The sequence below is a fragment of the Arachis stenosperma genome, chromosome 6 (genome assembly GCF_014773155.1).
Source record: "Arachis stenosperma cultivar V10309 chromosome 6, arast.V10309.gnm1.PFL2, whole genome shotgun sequence".
In the NCBI taxonomy this organism is placed as follows: Eukaryota; Viridiplantae; Streptophyta; class Magnoliopsida; order Fabales; family Fabaceae; genus Arachis; species Arachis stenosperma.
Window position 1 is genome coordinate 130,128,470 of NC_080382.1, and position 15,549 is coordinate 130,144,018.

General features: G+C 30.4%; 1 pseudogene; it reads left to right on the plus strand.

Moving 5' to 3' along the window:
* The first annotated feature begins 6,410 nt into the window (after positions 1-6,410).
* Positions 6,411-14,588, plus strand: LOC130934620 (uncharacterized; annotated as a pseudogene).
* The last annotated feature ends 961 nt before the right edge of the window (positions 14,589-15,549 follow it).

Below are 15,549 nucleotides of genomic sequence, written 5' to 3' on the forward strand. Positions count from 1 at the left end.
ATAGCGCTTTCATTACATGAGAATAGTACTTTTTAAAAATAAATATATTTTTTAAATTAGTATAATCATGTATTATTTATTAAATACTAATTATAATATAATTATAATAAAGATATTTTTCAAAAAATAATTTTAAAAGAGAGAATAGTACTTTTATTACATGAGAATAGTACTTTCTAAAAATAAAGATATTTTTCTAAATTAGTATAATTATGCATTATTACTTAAATGCTAATTATAGTATGATTATAATAAAGATATTTTTTATAAAATAAACTTAGAAGAGAAAATAATGCATTCATTTTCGCAAAAAAATAGATTCATAAGGAATCGACACCTCACTTCCATTAGTTTGGGGAAAATCCAATTTTAGTATATTAAGTAAACATATAAATAAAATTTTAATAATAATACACGGATAATTGAAATAGTTTATATACGGGTTTTTTCAAGTTATTATTATTGGATAATAAAAAAAAATTAGAATTATATTAATATTTTTAAAATTAATATAATTAAAATGACTAAAAATATTTAAAATCAATGTGCATTATTAATATCATAAGATTTGATTATTTTATGATTAGAATCAAATATTCTTATTATAATTACTACAACCGATGCTATTATCATATCATTATTATAATAATTGTAAGATTATAGTTTTAGTAATTATCACGGGTTAATTTAATATTTTTTATAATATCCGTGCTAACGGGTAATTAGAACTTAGCAAAATTATTATCATTTCCCTCCATGCTTTATTATTATTATTATTATTCACTAATTGATATCAAATTAAATAGGTCATTATTAATATGTGCATTAACTATTTTCTAATAAAATTATTACACTTGAATGAAAATTAGAACTATATTAATTGATATAATTAGAATGATTAAAAATATCGATGATTGATAAGTAGTTTAATAACATATTAAATATTAATTTGATATAATTATAATAAAGATATTTTTTAAAATTAATATAATCATGCATTATTCATGAGCTAATTGTAATATAATTAGAATAAATTTATTTGAGAGAAAAAAGAATTTATGTGTAATTTCCAGAAATTATAATAATTTTTGTATTTATGTATACGTATATATTAATTTTGTTAAACAATTCTATATATATCACGGTAGTTTTTTTTAATATATATACATGTACATAAATAATTCTATACATATACATAAATAAAAAAATATATGAATTATATTTTGTTAAACTCCATGTTACCGGTTATTATTAAAAACATTTAAATCACATATATTAATTATTTTTTTGTTATAATTATTTCGTTATATATATATATATATATATATATATATATATATATATGATTATTTTTTATTCTACAATCGTAGTATAATTTTTTTAATATCCATATATCTTCCACAATTTCAGTCCCATTCATACGAATATTAACAATTTTTTTTCTAATAGTGATGTTTTAATTTTTTGTTTTCCTGTTTTTCACGTATCTTTTCCTTTTTTTTAAATAGTGATGTTTTAATATTTTTTTAAATAGATATTTTTTAATAATTACATTACTAATATGAAATATAAAATGAGAAAAAAAAGGTGATACATATATCTAAGAAAGAAAATAAATTTTAAAAAAATTATATTAAAAATATAAAAATATTATATTCAAAAAGAATAGTCGTAATATATAAATTAAGTCAACAATTTAAATTTCTCTAAAACTAATTTAATCAAATACCAATATTAGAAATAAATTACTTAAATAATATTTGATCTATTCTAGTCCTTAGACACTAATAGATTAAAGTCATTCTCGTAATGACAACCAATTGAAACAACATCATAAGTTCGAATATTTAGAATTCATGCAAATTCAGACCATTCTCTTGTTCATTGAAAACCTTCTGTATTCTGATAGAGTTAAAAATCTATTAATCAACTTTTATAAAAATATTACAAAAAATTTAAATTATCTTTAAATAAAATAATAATATTCTTAAGAATTATTAATCAAAATAAATAAAAAATAATTAATATAAAATAAAATCATAGAAAAATATTAACAAAATTACGATAAAAAAAACAAAAAAAATTACAAATATTTACCTGAGATACAAAATAGAGAGGAAGAAAAGAGATATATAAAATAATAAGATAATAAATTGAATTAATTGAGTTCATTTATTTTATTGCTTTATATATTATTTATTAAATAATTTAATATTTATCTCGATCAAATTAAATAATAAATTAGTTATAATTAATTTGGTTTAATGAATTAAACAAAATTTAAAATAATTTGATATTTACTCTAATTAAATTAAATATTTGAAGTTATGATTAATGTAATTTAATAAATTAAATAAAATATTTATCCTAATCAAATCAAATTACATAATTGATTAGTTATAATTAATACAATTGAATGAATCAAACGCATTAAATTAAAAAATAATTTAGTTAATTTGTATCTTACGGACACATTTTAAAAATATTTTTTATAATATTTTTAAGTACTTAATTAGTTAATACAAATAATTAGTATAATTTATTTAGTTCAATAAATTAAAAAAAATAAATGTGAAGGGAAGAGATAAAAAGAAAGTGAAATTATAAAAACGTGTAGCCATTAAAAAGCAATAAAAAAGTCCTTTTTTGTTTTTTTATTTATTAATTATTAATTCATTATAATTAATTTCACAATATTTCGTTGATATCTTAAAAATTAATACAATCAATTAATTGATATCAATTATCGATAATTAATTATAATTGACATAACTCATTTCGCTATACTCAATTTTTTGTATAATATAAATTATGATCCTATAAAAAAGGACAAAATAAATAAAAAATTAATTATACGTAACAATAGAGTCATAAATAATAAAAATTTATAATTCAAAATAATACTAAATTAAAAAATATTGATAGTACTAGAAAAATTATAGAATTTTTTGTTGTTTGACATAAAATTTATAGTACTACTCTCTTTCATATTTTTATTTTTTTATTGTATTTATTTTATTTATATGATAAATATTTTTTATATTATTTTTGTTAGTGTTCTGATTTTTGCATGTATATAAAAAATTATTTAAAATTGATATCTCTTTTAGTAATTTTTTATCTAAAAGTGATTTTGAGTAGTATAATCCAAACAACATTTATTTTACTATAATCAATTTTGATATAAAGATGGTCAAACATAAATCACGTTAACACAGACTTACTTTTCATCAAAATTAATTTTATAAAATCAATTTTATGCAAACTTCCGTTTGCAAACTGTAATCCAAATACTAAGTTTTATTAGTTTGTTGCTGGCCAATGGATTATTACAGAATTTGAACTCTTGATACTTACTTAAGCGAACTAATGAACAAACCATTAAACCAACCAATTTGATTAATTGTGCCAAACTATTATAAAGTATGTGTTTGATTTATTAGCTTTTTTAATAATCAAGTCCAATTAAGTTGATTTAAACTCAACAAAAATTAGGTTCATTATTAGTATATGTGAACACGTTAACTTTTCATATTTCACGTTTTTTTCTTGCATTCTTTCTTTTTTTTTTGTGTTATTCTTCTCCTTTGCATTCCTTCGTCTTCTTTACATCTTTCTTTGTTATTATCGTTCTTTTATTGCTTTGTTATGGTTGCATTTTTTTTCTTTTCTTTCTCCTTTTCTTAGAGATTTTTACAGCATTATGTATATCTTTTTCTTTGTTTGATTTTTCTTTTTTTTTTTTAATTCTTATAAAGGTAAAACAAATAAATTATGAGAAGTTGAAACAAAAAAAAAAAAAGATGATGATGATAACAAAGAAAAAAAATGAGTTTTGAATTATGTAGAGTTTATCATAAAATAATACTGAACTTTTTTTTATCGTGACACTAAAAGTTCTTAATTTTAACACTGAAATTTCTTAACTGTAATACTAAAAGGGTGAAAAAAAATTATAAGAATGTAAAAGAAGAGGAGGAGGAGTTGTTTTGAATATTATTTAGTTGAATGAATGTATGTTTACATTTATTGGATTAAATTTTTGCCATAAATATAAATAACACTGAAATTTCATAATTTTAACATCAAAATTTTGTTATAAAATACAAAAATATATTTTTTAATGTATTTTTTTTCTTATTCTTCTTTCTTTTATTTTGCTCTTACATCTTTTTTTAGGAGTGGTTCTCGTATTAGATTTGAATGAACATATTTGTATTGTATTACAATCTTATTTAATTGAATAAATGTAAGTTTACACTTATTGAATTAAATTCTTGCCATAAATAAAAATAGCACCAAAATTTTTTAATTTTAACGCCAAAAATGTACTACATTAACATAGATTAATATCATCTTTAATGCTACATTTTTTTATTCTTATTTTTTCTTTTTTTTCTATTTTGTTGCTCTTAGTTCTTTTTTTAAGAGTATTGCTTTATATATTAGACTTGAATGCACACATATTGGATTGAAATCTTACATGTGCAATGAAAAAAAAAATGAAAGAGAAAAAAAATATTATAATGATAACGATAACGATGACGATCAATGACGAATCCAACAAATTTATGTTGGGGACAAACATAATACACATTACTATCAAAATATATATTAATTTTAATTTAAAAATATAAAAGTGCACATTAATTATTCGAATACAAAAAAAAATTGCATTAGCCGCTAACTTCCTTCGCTTCAAATCTTGAGGGTACTTCTCTTTTTGTTTTAATATTTTGAAAATGTTGAATAATTGTTTTACTATCAACTTGATTGAATGTCTCTCTTTCCATATATGTAACCAAACAATCATTCAACCACTCATCTCCCATTCGATTACGAAGTCGACTCTTTATGATATTCATAGTAGAAAATGTTCTCTCACCTGATACCGTTGCCACAGGTAGAATCAAAACTAATTTCAACAGAAGAAATACCAGTGGATAAACAATATACTTTTTTGTCTCAACTAACTTTTAAGATAGTCTACTGGTTCCATTTATATTTGAGAATTGATCATCAAGACGCATATCCAATATAAAATTCTCAAGTTGATTATCAAGTGCCAAAAGTTGAATAGAAGAGAATTCATGTGGATAAAATTCAGCTAAACGATGCAACTTCTCCCTATTAAATGCAAAAAATGAGTCACTTGTGTTACCTAGATTATTATTATTTTTTTGTTATCAATAATAGGCTTACCATTGTAATTATTTTTTAGTAAGACTACATAAAGAGTGCATAGTATATATATAAGGTGTAATAACTCAACAAATATTTTCTAAGAGAATTTTTTATTCTCTTCAACAATGAGAAGAACTTATTTTTCCCCTCTCTTAGTCCTTTATGGTTCATCAAACTATCAACATCACAGCTTGAACAGTTTAGAATATGAGGTTTTTTTCATGGTGCGGTGAGTGGAGAGCAACCAAGCTGTTAATCCAATTAAAAAAAAATCTAGGTAACAACTTGGATTCAAACAAGCTATAATTATTTGAATTAAAACTTGCAATTGAAAATATCAAAAAGAGACACAATAAAATTGAAATATGTATAGAGTCATAAAGAGTTATATAAAATAAAATAGAGAATTTAAAATTTACTTTTTGATGAAGAGAAGATGACTACTAGACAAGGAATAGAAAAAGAAGGTTGAAAATATGAAACTAAGAAAAGGGTTTAAGAGAATAAATGAGTGATGGCTCGGATTCGAAAATAGAAGAAGACTAAATTTAATTAGGTTAACTAATAGTCAAAATTATAAAAAGATAAAATGGGTTTGGACTTTTAATAGTTGGGCTTAGTTTATTTGTAGTGAGATCATTTAAAATTTAAAATGAGGGTATATTATATATATATATATATATATATATATATATATATATATATATATATATATATATATTTGGTTTAAAAATATGAAATGAGACTCGGGCAAATGCCCCCATTCATAAGCATGGGTCCGTACTTAATGACAATGATGATGATGATGGATGACAAAAAAAATGAGGAGGAGAAATTCAAATGAAAAGGAAGAAAGAGGAAGAGGAGGAGATGACGGTAACGGCGACGGTGGCAGTAGAGAAGAAGAAGAGTGTGCGTGAATATGAAAAACAGTTATACAACTTAGTTGAATTTGGTTGGATAAATCATAAATCACTTGATTATAAAGTATTTTTTATATTTTAAAAGGTGAAAACTCTATGTAGTTATTTTCATATTAAGTGATAGTTGATAACTGATAGATGATATTTTAGTCAAACTTATTAAATTATTTAACAGTTTTCTAATATCAATTTTACATAAAGATAATTGCATGTAATTTTTTATATTTTAAAAAAAGCAGTCATTACATTAATTATTATGTTTTATATCAAATTACTGATGAAGAGGCAACAGTGCTAGAGAAAATGCCATCAACGGAGGAAGTACGAGCGCAGTTTGGGATTGTGAGTCCAGTAAAGCACCAGGTAGTGATGACTATAATATGAACTTCATAAAGAAATGTTAGAATGAGCTTGGTCAGGAGTTTACTGCAGCTATGTTAGGCTTTTTTCAGAATGCATAGCTACCAACAGATGCTAATGTTACTTGGGTGGCGCTAGCTCCAAAATTTGTGGAGGCCAAGAAAATCAAAGACTTAAGACCGATTAGTATGGTTGGTTGTGTCTATAAGGTGATATCCAAAGTGCTGGTAAGAAGAATGCGATTAGTGATGCCACATCTAGTGGGGAAGACTTAGTCTGCGTTTGTAAAGGGTCGCAAAATACATGATGGTGCCCTCATTGCTTGTGAGACGGTCCAATGGCTTAAGCTGCGAAAGAAGCAAGCGACAATTGTTAAACTGGACTTTCAGAAAGCCTATGACAGAGTGAGATGGAGCTTTGTGGATATAGTGCTACAGAAGATGGATTTTGGTCTTAGATGGAGGACCTGGGTGAAGGAATGTGTGACTACAGCATCTATGTCAGTGTTGATTAATGGGTCACCAACCAAGCCGTTCAAGATGGAGAGGGGCCTCAGACAAGGCGATCCGCTCTCTCCTTTCCTGTTTGTTCTTGTTGTTGACGTTCTGCATATGATGGTGGGGGAGGTGGTTAGGAATGGCAGAATTTCTCCACTGCTGGTGCCTGGTGAGAAGGGACAATATAGAATTGTCGCATCTCTAATTTGCAGACGACACAATCTTATTTTGTCCACAGGAAACAAAGACGCTAGTGAATTATAAGAGGCTCCTGCGTTGTTTTGAGTTAATGTCTGGCCTGAGTATCAACTTTAAAAAGTCGAGCCTAATTTCAGTCAATTGTGAGAAGGAATGGGTGATGAATATGTGTGGTCTGTTGGAATGTGCCGAAGCGGTATTACCTGTCAGGTACTTTGGAATTTTTCTTGGCGCTAATCCTCGGTTGGTGAAGACTTGAAAACCAATCATAGACAAGATGGAAGACAAGTTGAGCTTATGGAAAGCTAGATCTCTCAACAAAGCGGGTAAGTTGGTCCTCATAAAATCTGTTCTCAATAGCCTGCCGATTTACTACTTAAGCCTGTATAAGATGCCAAAGGGGGTTGCAGAAAAGATCATTGGACTTTAAAGAAGGTTTTTGTGGAGTAAAGAAGATGGGAATAACGGGATACCACTGGTGAAATGGGAGGTAGTTCAAGCTCCGAAAAAGTTAGGTGTCTTGGGGGTGAGAGATGCTCTAATTAGGAATGTGTTGCTTCTATTCAAGTGGTGGTGGCGCTTCTCAAAGAAAGACTGCCCACTTTGGAAGAAGGTTGTATGCTCTTGTAACCAGTTGGACCCAACTATAATGTTGTCAAACAAACCTTTGCCATCAAGAGGGGGGCCGTGGAAAGATATCTGACAACTTAATATTAAGGAGCAACAAGCAAGAGATATGATGACCAGGGGTCTGTCCATGGAGGCGGAAAATGCCAGAAACATTTGTTTTTTGGAGGATGCTTGGTTACAAGATGGCTCTTTGAAAGATTGTTTTCCGAGACTCTTCTCTATTTCAAATCAACAAGGATCCGTAATAGGGGACTGTAGGTTTTGGGATGGGCTAGAGTGGATATGGGACTTCCAGTGGAGGAGAGAACGCTTCCAATGGGAGTTAGAGTTGCTCAATCAACTTCATGACCAGTTACGGGTGTTAAGGTTATCGGTTGATAGAGAGGATTCAGTTGTATGGAATTTTGATTAAAAAAAATGTGTTTTTTCTACTAATTCTTTTGTGCAGGTGCTATAGAAAGAGACTCTTTCAGACGACATCACGAGTTACAACTTCACAAGCTCCATTTGGAGAGGCTTGGTTCCTCCAAGAGTTGAACTATTTGTATGGTTTGTGCTATTAGGTAGGGTCAACACGAAGAAGAGGCTGAGTAGACTCGGCATTGTTAATCATCATGACAATATATGTGTGTTGTGTAAAAAGGACATAGAATTTGTATATCATTTATTTTTTACTTGTGAGTTTACGTGACAGGTGTGGTGTGCTTGGTTGATGTGTACTGATAGAGCATGGGCCATCCTGGGAATCGTTAACAAGTTCTTTGAGAGTTGGACTAGAGTAACAGGTGGGAAGTCTGAGCAAAAGAAATGGCTGATAGGATTCTGTGCGATTATTTGAAATATTTGGTTGGGGCGGAATAGCAGAGTTTTCCAGACAGTAGAGACAAATGTTGAAGGAGTAAAGATTTTGTCCTTCTTGAGTTACAAGGAATGGTGTGGAGTTGATCCGTTTGGTTGTTGATGGCAATACCGGAGATGACAACGGATTACAACTTTTTTATACGAGTCATGTGAGACAAACTGAGAACTGTCATATGTCAATTGGTCCAATTACAAGAGCAACAACTAAGAGAATAAAAGAAGATTTTGCAAATATGGCTAAATCATGTGTTCAAGAGATGCATCAAGAATTGGGCAAGATAATTATTAACGATTGTCAAAAGTCAAATGTCTTACTATTTTACAAGATGCATTGAAGATTCTCATTAGTCAAGATGAATTAAAAGAGACATCACCTTCTTGAAATTTATTTTATGTTTATTTTATTTTTGTTGTTTGTTTGTTTTAGGCCCAGTTATGATTTGACACATTTTAGTATTCTAGTGAACTTATGAGTTAGGGTTTTAAATTTAAGAGGTATAAAAACTCTCTAAAACTTGGTAGCCACTTTTTTTCCTTAATTTTTTATGAATGAAATTTTCTTTGAGTTTCTTTGAGAAACTTGGGTGTGAACAAGTGAGGTAGAGTGATTCTCTTAGCTGTTGCATCAGGAAATCAAATTGAGGTAGAGGAGTTTCTTTCTTTGATCTTCCATCTTATCCTGGGTTACGTTCCGTATCATTTGGTATCAGAATTCAGGTATTAGATTAATTTTCATTAATCTATGTTTATCCTTCTTGTGTTCTAAATAAATTAAAAAAAAAATCCAGCCACGCATAGACAGTTTATCCTTCCGCCTTTTTTTCTTGTTGATTGACTTTTAATTCCTTTCCCTAAGATTATTGTCTGTCCTTGCTGCCTTTGTGTTCCTCATTATTCTTTTCATCATTTCTTTCTTATTAGTTTATTATCTTCCTTCTCATTATTAAAAAAAAAAGAGTACGAAGTTTCTTCTTATTATTAGTAAATTTTCTCTTGCCAACACATTTTGAGTACCAAAAAAAAAGAGAGCACGTACTTTAAAGTTTACGCACGAGCACTTCAGCAAAGTTAAAAAAAAAAGCGTTGTGTTCTTCTAAAAAAAATAAAGCAACAATCTCCAAAAAAAAAATAAATAATTACATACGTTATTATTATTATTATTATTATTTTTTTTTTTTATTATCCTTATCTTTTGTCTTTTGTGTCTTTGTCGCTTTTTATTATCCTTTCCATCTTTTTTCTCTTATCGTTGCATCGGATTTTCTCTATCTTTTATTTTTATTTGATATCTAAAGTACAACAGTCAAAGAGATTTAAGAGTGGTAAAAGGCAAGAGTGGTAAGTTCAATAGAGGGTAAAAGCCAATTTTGAGAATAAACACGAGTGTCCATCTTTGAGTGAAACACGTGAGCGAGTGATTGTGAGGTCCTTTTTATAAATTTTTGTTACAGGTTCATAGTTATGGCAGCTCATTCTGAAGATACTGTAGTTGACATGGAGTTGATGCAAAGGGCCATTCAACACTTAACTAATCGCTTGACTGAATTGGAAGTATAGAGGCAAGAGGTGACATAGACACTATCCAAGAATACTAAACAAAGACCTTTCCGGAATCGGCGTCCAAATCATGTACCTTCTGATGATGACTCTAATGGGGTTCTAACACCTCGACATAAAAGTCAAGATAGCAATATCAACGCCATCAAGATGCAAATACCACCATTCAAAGGGAGAAATGATCCTGAAGTTTATTTGGAGTGGGAACGTAAGGTGAAAAGAATTTTTGCTTGTCATAATTACTCGGAAGCAAAGAAAGTTCGTTTGGCAGCAGTTGCATTCTCTGACTATGCCTTGCTTTGGTGGGATGAACTAGTGAAGACAAGACGGAGGAATGATGATCACCCTATAGAGTCTTGGGATCTTATGAAGTGCCTCATGAAGAAACGATTTGTGCCATCATACTACTACAGGGAAGTGCATCAGAAGTTACATCGACTGACTCAAGGATCCAAGTCCGTTGAAGACTACCATAAGGAAATGGAGATGCTTATGATTACTGCCAACATAGAAGAGGACACTGAGGTTACTATGGCACGATTTGTAGGTGGTTTGAATAGAGCGATTACTGATGTGGTGGAGTTACACCATTATGTGGAGATGGAGGATTTAGTTAGTATGGCCATGAAGGTGGAGAGGCAACAACAAAGAAGAACACCAAGAGGATTGTCTCATGCTAATCCCAAGTGGGACTCTCGTGGTGCTGACACAACAAAGACTACGGGTATTGAATCCAATGCGTTGTTTGATGCTACGAAGAAGAAAGGTAATTCTAACTCTTCTTCTGCTACTTCTAGGCATCGGGATATTAAATGCTTCAAATGTCATGTTATGGGTCATTATGCTAATGAATGCCCAAACAGGAGATTGATGGTTATTAGAGGCGATAATATTGTGTTTGATTCTGATCATGGTGATGATTCTGATCATAATATTATGCCACCTTTGGAAGATTGTTCCGATGGTGATGTTGAGTATGCAGTCCATGGTGAATCTCTTGTTGTTAGACGTGCTTTGAATTTGCAGGTGAAAGAAGATAGCCTAGAGCAACGCCAAAATTTTTTTCACACTAGATGCTTGGTGGGTGAAAAAGTGTGTAGTCTGATTATTGATGGCAGGAGTTGGACTAATGTAGCTAGTACACTTATGGTGGAGAAATTAGGTTTGACATGTGTTCGACATCCTAAACCATATACGTTGCAGTGGTTGAATGACAGTGGAGAGATCAAGGTTGACAAACAGGTGACAATTGCATTCTCTGTTGGAAAGTATGTTGATGAGGCATTGTGTGATGTGGTGCCAATGCAAGCTTATCATTTATTACTGGGGAGACCTTGGCAGTTCGACCGTCGAGCATTTCATGATGGTCACACGAATCGGTTCTCCTTTGATTTTAATGGTCACAAGATCACTCTTGCTCCTTTATCACCTAAGGAAGTTTACCTTGACCAGTTGAAGCTTCACCAGGATACCAAGGGGAACATGGGATGTGGGATCACAGAAAAATTTGAGAGAAAAGAGGCTATGAGAGAAAAGAATATTGCAAAAGGCCCAAAGGTGAGTGAAAAGAAAGAAAAGAGTCCATGTCATAAGAGTAGTACAAATACAGAGAAAATTGAGAAAGTTGAGAGCAAATTGTGTTTCTTTGCAAATGAGAGAGATTTAAAGAGTGCTTTAATAGGCAAGAAAGCTTTGTTTATGGTTTGATTTAGGGATACTTTATTCTCTGACACTGACCTTAACCCAAATTTGCCAAATAGCTTTGTCTCTTTATTACAGAAATTTGCTGATGTCTTCCCTACTGACGTGCCATGTGGTTTGCCTCCATTACGTGAGATTGAGCACCAAATTGATTTTATTTCTGGTGCTAGCATTCCTAATAGACCATCCTATAGGAGTAATCCTGAAGAGACAAAGGAGCTTCAAAGGCAAGTGGAGGAGTTATTAGCTAAAGGTCATATCAGGGAGAGTATGAATCCATGTGCTGTACCAGTTTTGTTGGTTCCAAAGAAGGATGGTACTTGGCGAATGTGTGTGGATTGTCGTGCAGTCAATAAAATTACGGTAAAGTATCGTTACCTTATCCCTAGGTTAGATGACATGCTTGATGAGTTATATGGTGCAAGCATATTCACTAAAATTGATTTGAAAAGTGGGTATCATCAAATTATAATGAATCCAGGGGATGAATGGAAAAATGCATTTAAAACAAAACATGGGTTATATGAGTGGTTAGTAATGCCTTTTGGGTTAACTAATGCACCTAGTACTTTTATGCGTCTAATGAACCATGTTTTGCGAGATTTTTTGGATAAATTTGTTGTTATTTATTTTGATGATATTATCATTTATAGCACTTGTTTGGATGACCACTTGTCACATGTTTCAGCTGTTTTGGAAGTGCTTCGTAAAGAAAAATTATATGCTAATCTTAAAAAAGTTCAATTTTTGTATTGATCGAGTTATATTTCTTGGTATTGTTGTGAGTGCGAGTGGAATTGAAGTTGATGAGGAAAAGGTAAAGGCTATTCGTGAATGGCCAACGCCTAAGAATGCTTCTGACGTACGAAGTTTTCATGGGTTAGCTGGGTTTTATAGAAGATTTGTAAAAAAATTTTCTACCATTGTTGCACCTCTCACAGAGGTTATAAAAAAGGATGTTGGATTTAAATGGGAAAAGGAATAAGAAATTGCATTTCATACTCTAAAAGACTGTTTGTGTTCTGCTTCTATTCTTGTTTTACCTAACTTTGATAAAACCTTTGAGATTAAATGTGATGCTTTTGGGATTGGTATAGGTGCTGTTTTGATGCAGGAAAAACGAGCCATTGCCTTCTTCAGTGAGAAGTTGAATTTAGCTCAGCGTAAATATTCAATATATGACAAAGAATTATATGCTGTGGTTCGGGCTTTAGAGGTTTGGCAACACTACCTCTTACCTAAGGAGTTTGTGATTCACACGGATCATGAATCTTTGAAGCACTTAAAAGGACAAGGTAAGCTTGATAAAAGACATGCTAAATGGGTAGAATTTATTGAAACATTTTCCTATGTGATTGCCTTTAAACAAGGTAAAGATAATGTTGTTGCTGATGCTTTATCTCGGAGGTATGCTTTGATTACTACACTTACTTCTAAGTTATTGGGATTTGAGTTTTTAAAGGAGTTGTATGTCACTGATTCTGACTTTTCTGCTATTTATGCCTCTTGTGAACATAGTGCATTTAACAAATTTTATAGACATGAAGGTTTTCTGTTTCATGATAATAGAATTTGTATGCCTGCTTGTTCTATGAGGGACTTACTTGTTCTAGAATCACATAATGAGGTTTGATGGGTCATTTTGGTGTGCATAAGACATTGGATATGTTATCTGAACATTTTTACTGGCCACGCATGCGTAGAGATGTTGAAAAATTTTGTGCTAAGTGTATTGCATGTAAATAGGCTAAATCTAAGTCTTTACCACATGGTTTGTATGCCCCTTTACCTGTTCCTATGCATCCGTGGGTTGATATTTTTATGGATTTTGTTCTTGGTTTGCCTCGAACAAAAAAAAAGTCGAGATAGCATTTTTGTTGTGGTAGACAGATTTAGTAAAATGGCTCATTTTATTGAATGCCATAAAACTGATGATGCAACAAATATTGCTGATCTGTTCTTTAGAGAGGTTGTGCGTTTGCATGGTGTTCCCCAAACTATTGTTTCTGATCGTGACGTAAATTTTTTGAGTCATTTTTGGAAAGTTTTATGGGGTAAATTAAGCACAAAATTATTATACTCTACTACTTATCATCCTCAAACTGATGGTCAAACTGAAGTAGTAAATAGAACATTAGGGACCTTATTACGTGCTGTTGTTGGTAAGAATTTGAAAACTTGGGAAGATTGTTTACCTTTTATTGAATTTGCTTATAATAGAACTATTCATTCTTCTACAGGCTTTTCTCCTTTTGAACTTGTGTATGGTTTTAATCCTCTAACTGTTTTGGACTTATTACCTTTGTCTTTGAGTGATATTGTTAGTTTGGATGCAGAAGGTAAAGCTGAAAAGGTTAAAGCTATGCACTTGAAAGCACGTGAATTGCTTGAAAAGAAAAATAAGTTGACAGCTCAACGGGTGAATAAAGGTCGAAGACAAGTTGTCTTTGAACCTGGTGACTGAGTATGGGTTCATTTGAGGAAGGAGAGATTTTCTACTCAAAGAAAATCCAAGTTAGAGCCTAGGGGTGATGGTCCATTTCAAGTGCTCGAAAGGATCAATAACAATGCTTACAAGATTGACCTCCCAGGTGAGTATAATGTATCAGCTACTTTTAATGTCTCTGACCTATCCCCTTTTGATTGTGATGCAGATTCGAGGACGAATCTTTTTTAGGAGGGATGGAATGATACGAGTCATGTGGGACAAACTGAGAACTGTCATATGCCAATTGGTCCAATTACAAGAGCAACAACTAAGAGAATAAAAGAAGGTTTTGCAAATATGGCTAAATCATGTGTTCAAGAGATGCATCAAGAATTGCGCAAGACAATGATTAACGATTATCAAAAGTCAAATGTCTTACTATTTTACAAGATGCATTGAAGATTCTCATTAGTCAAGATGAATTAAAAGAGACATCACCTTCTTGGAATTTATTTTATGTTTATTTTATTTTTGTTATTTGTTTGTTTTAGGCCCAGTTATGATTTGGCCCATTTTATTATTCTAGTGAACTTATGAGTTAGGGTTTTAAATTTAAGAGGTATAAAAACCCTCTAAAACTTGGTAGCCACTTTTTTTTCTTAATTTCTGATGAATGAAATTTTCTTTGAGTTTCTTTGAGAAAATTGGGTGTGAACAGGTGAGGTGGAGTGATTCCCTTAGCTGTTGCATTAGGAAATCAAATTGAGGTAGAGGAGTCCCTTTCTTTGATCTTCTATCTTATCCTGGGTTACGTTCCGTATCATTTTTATTTGTGTTTATGTTTTGTTTTTTGTTATCCTTTGTTCCTTTCTGCTCCACTTTATTGTGTTGAGCTACCTATGTTAAAAAAATAAACATATAATATAGTTATTTATTTAAATAATAATTCACAACAATTTGATAGAATCTTTTATTTAAATAAATTAAAAAATATTTTATTTATTGAAATAAATAATTTTAAAAATTATTATGAAAATACGTAGGATTATTTATCTCGTTTATAGTGTAAAAGAGATAAGTTTGTACGTAACTCGCTTACACCGTAAACGAGATAAGACAATGCGCGTGACACATGTATATCTCGTCTACAGTGAAAACGAGATACGTGTAAGCTTATCTCGTTTAAACTGTAAATGAGATAAGATTGAGT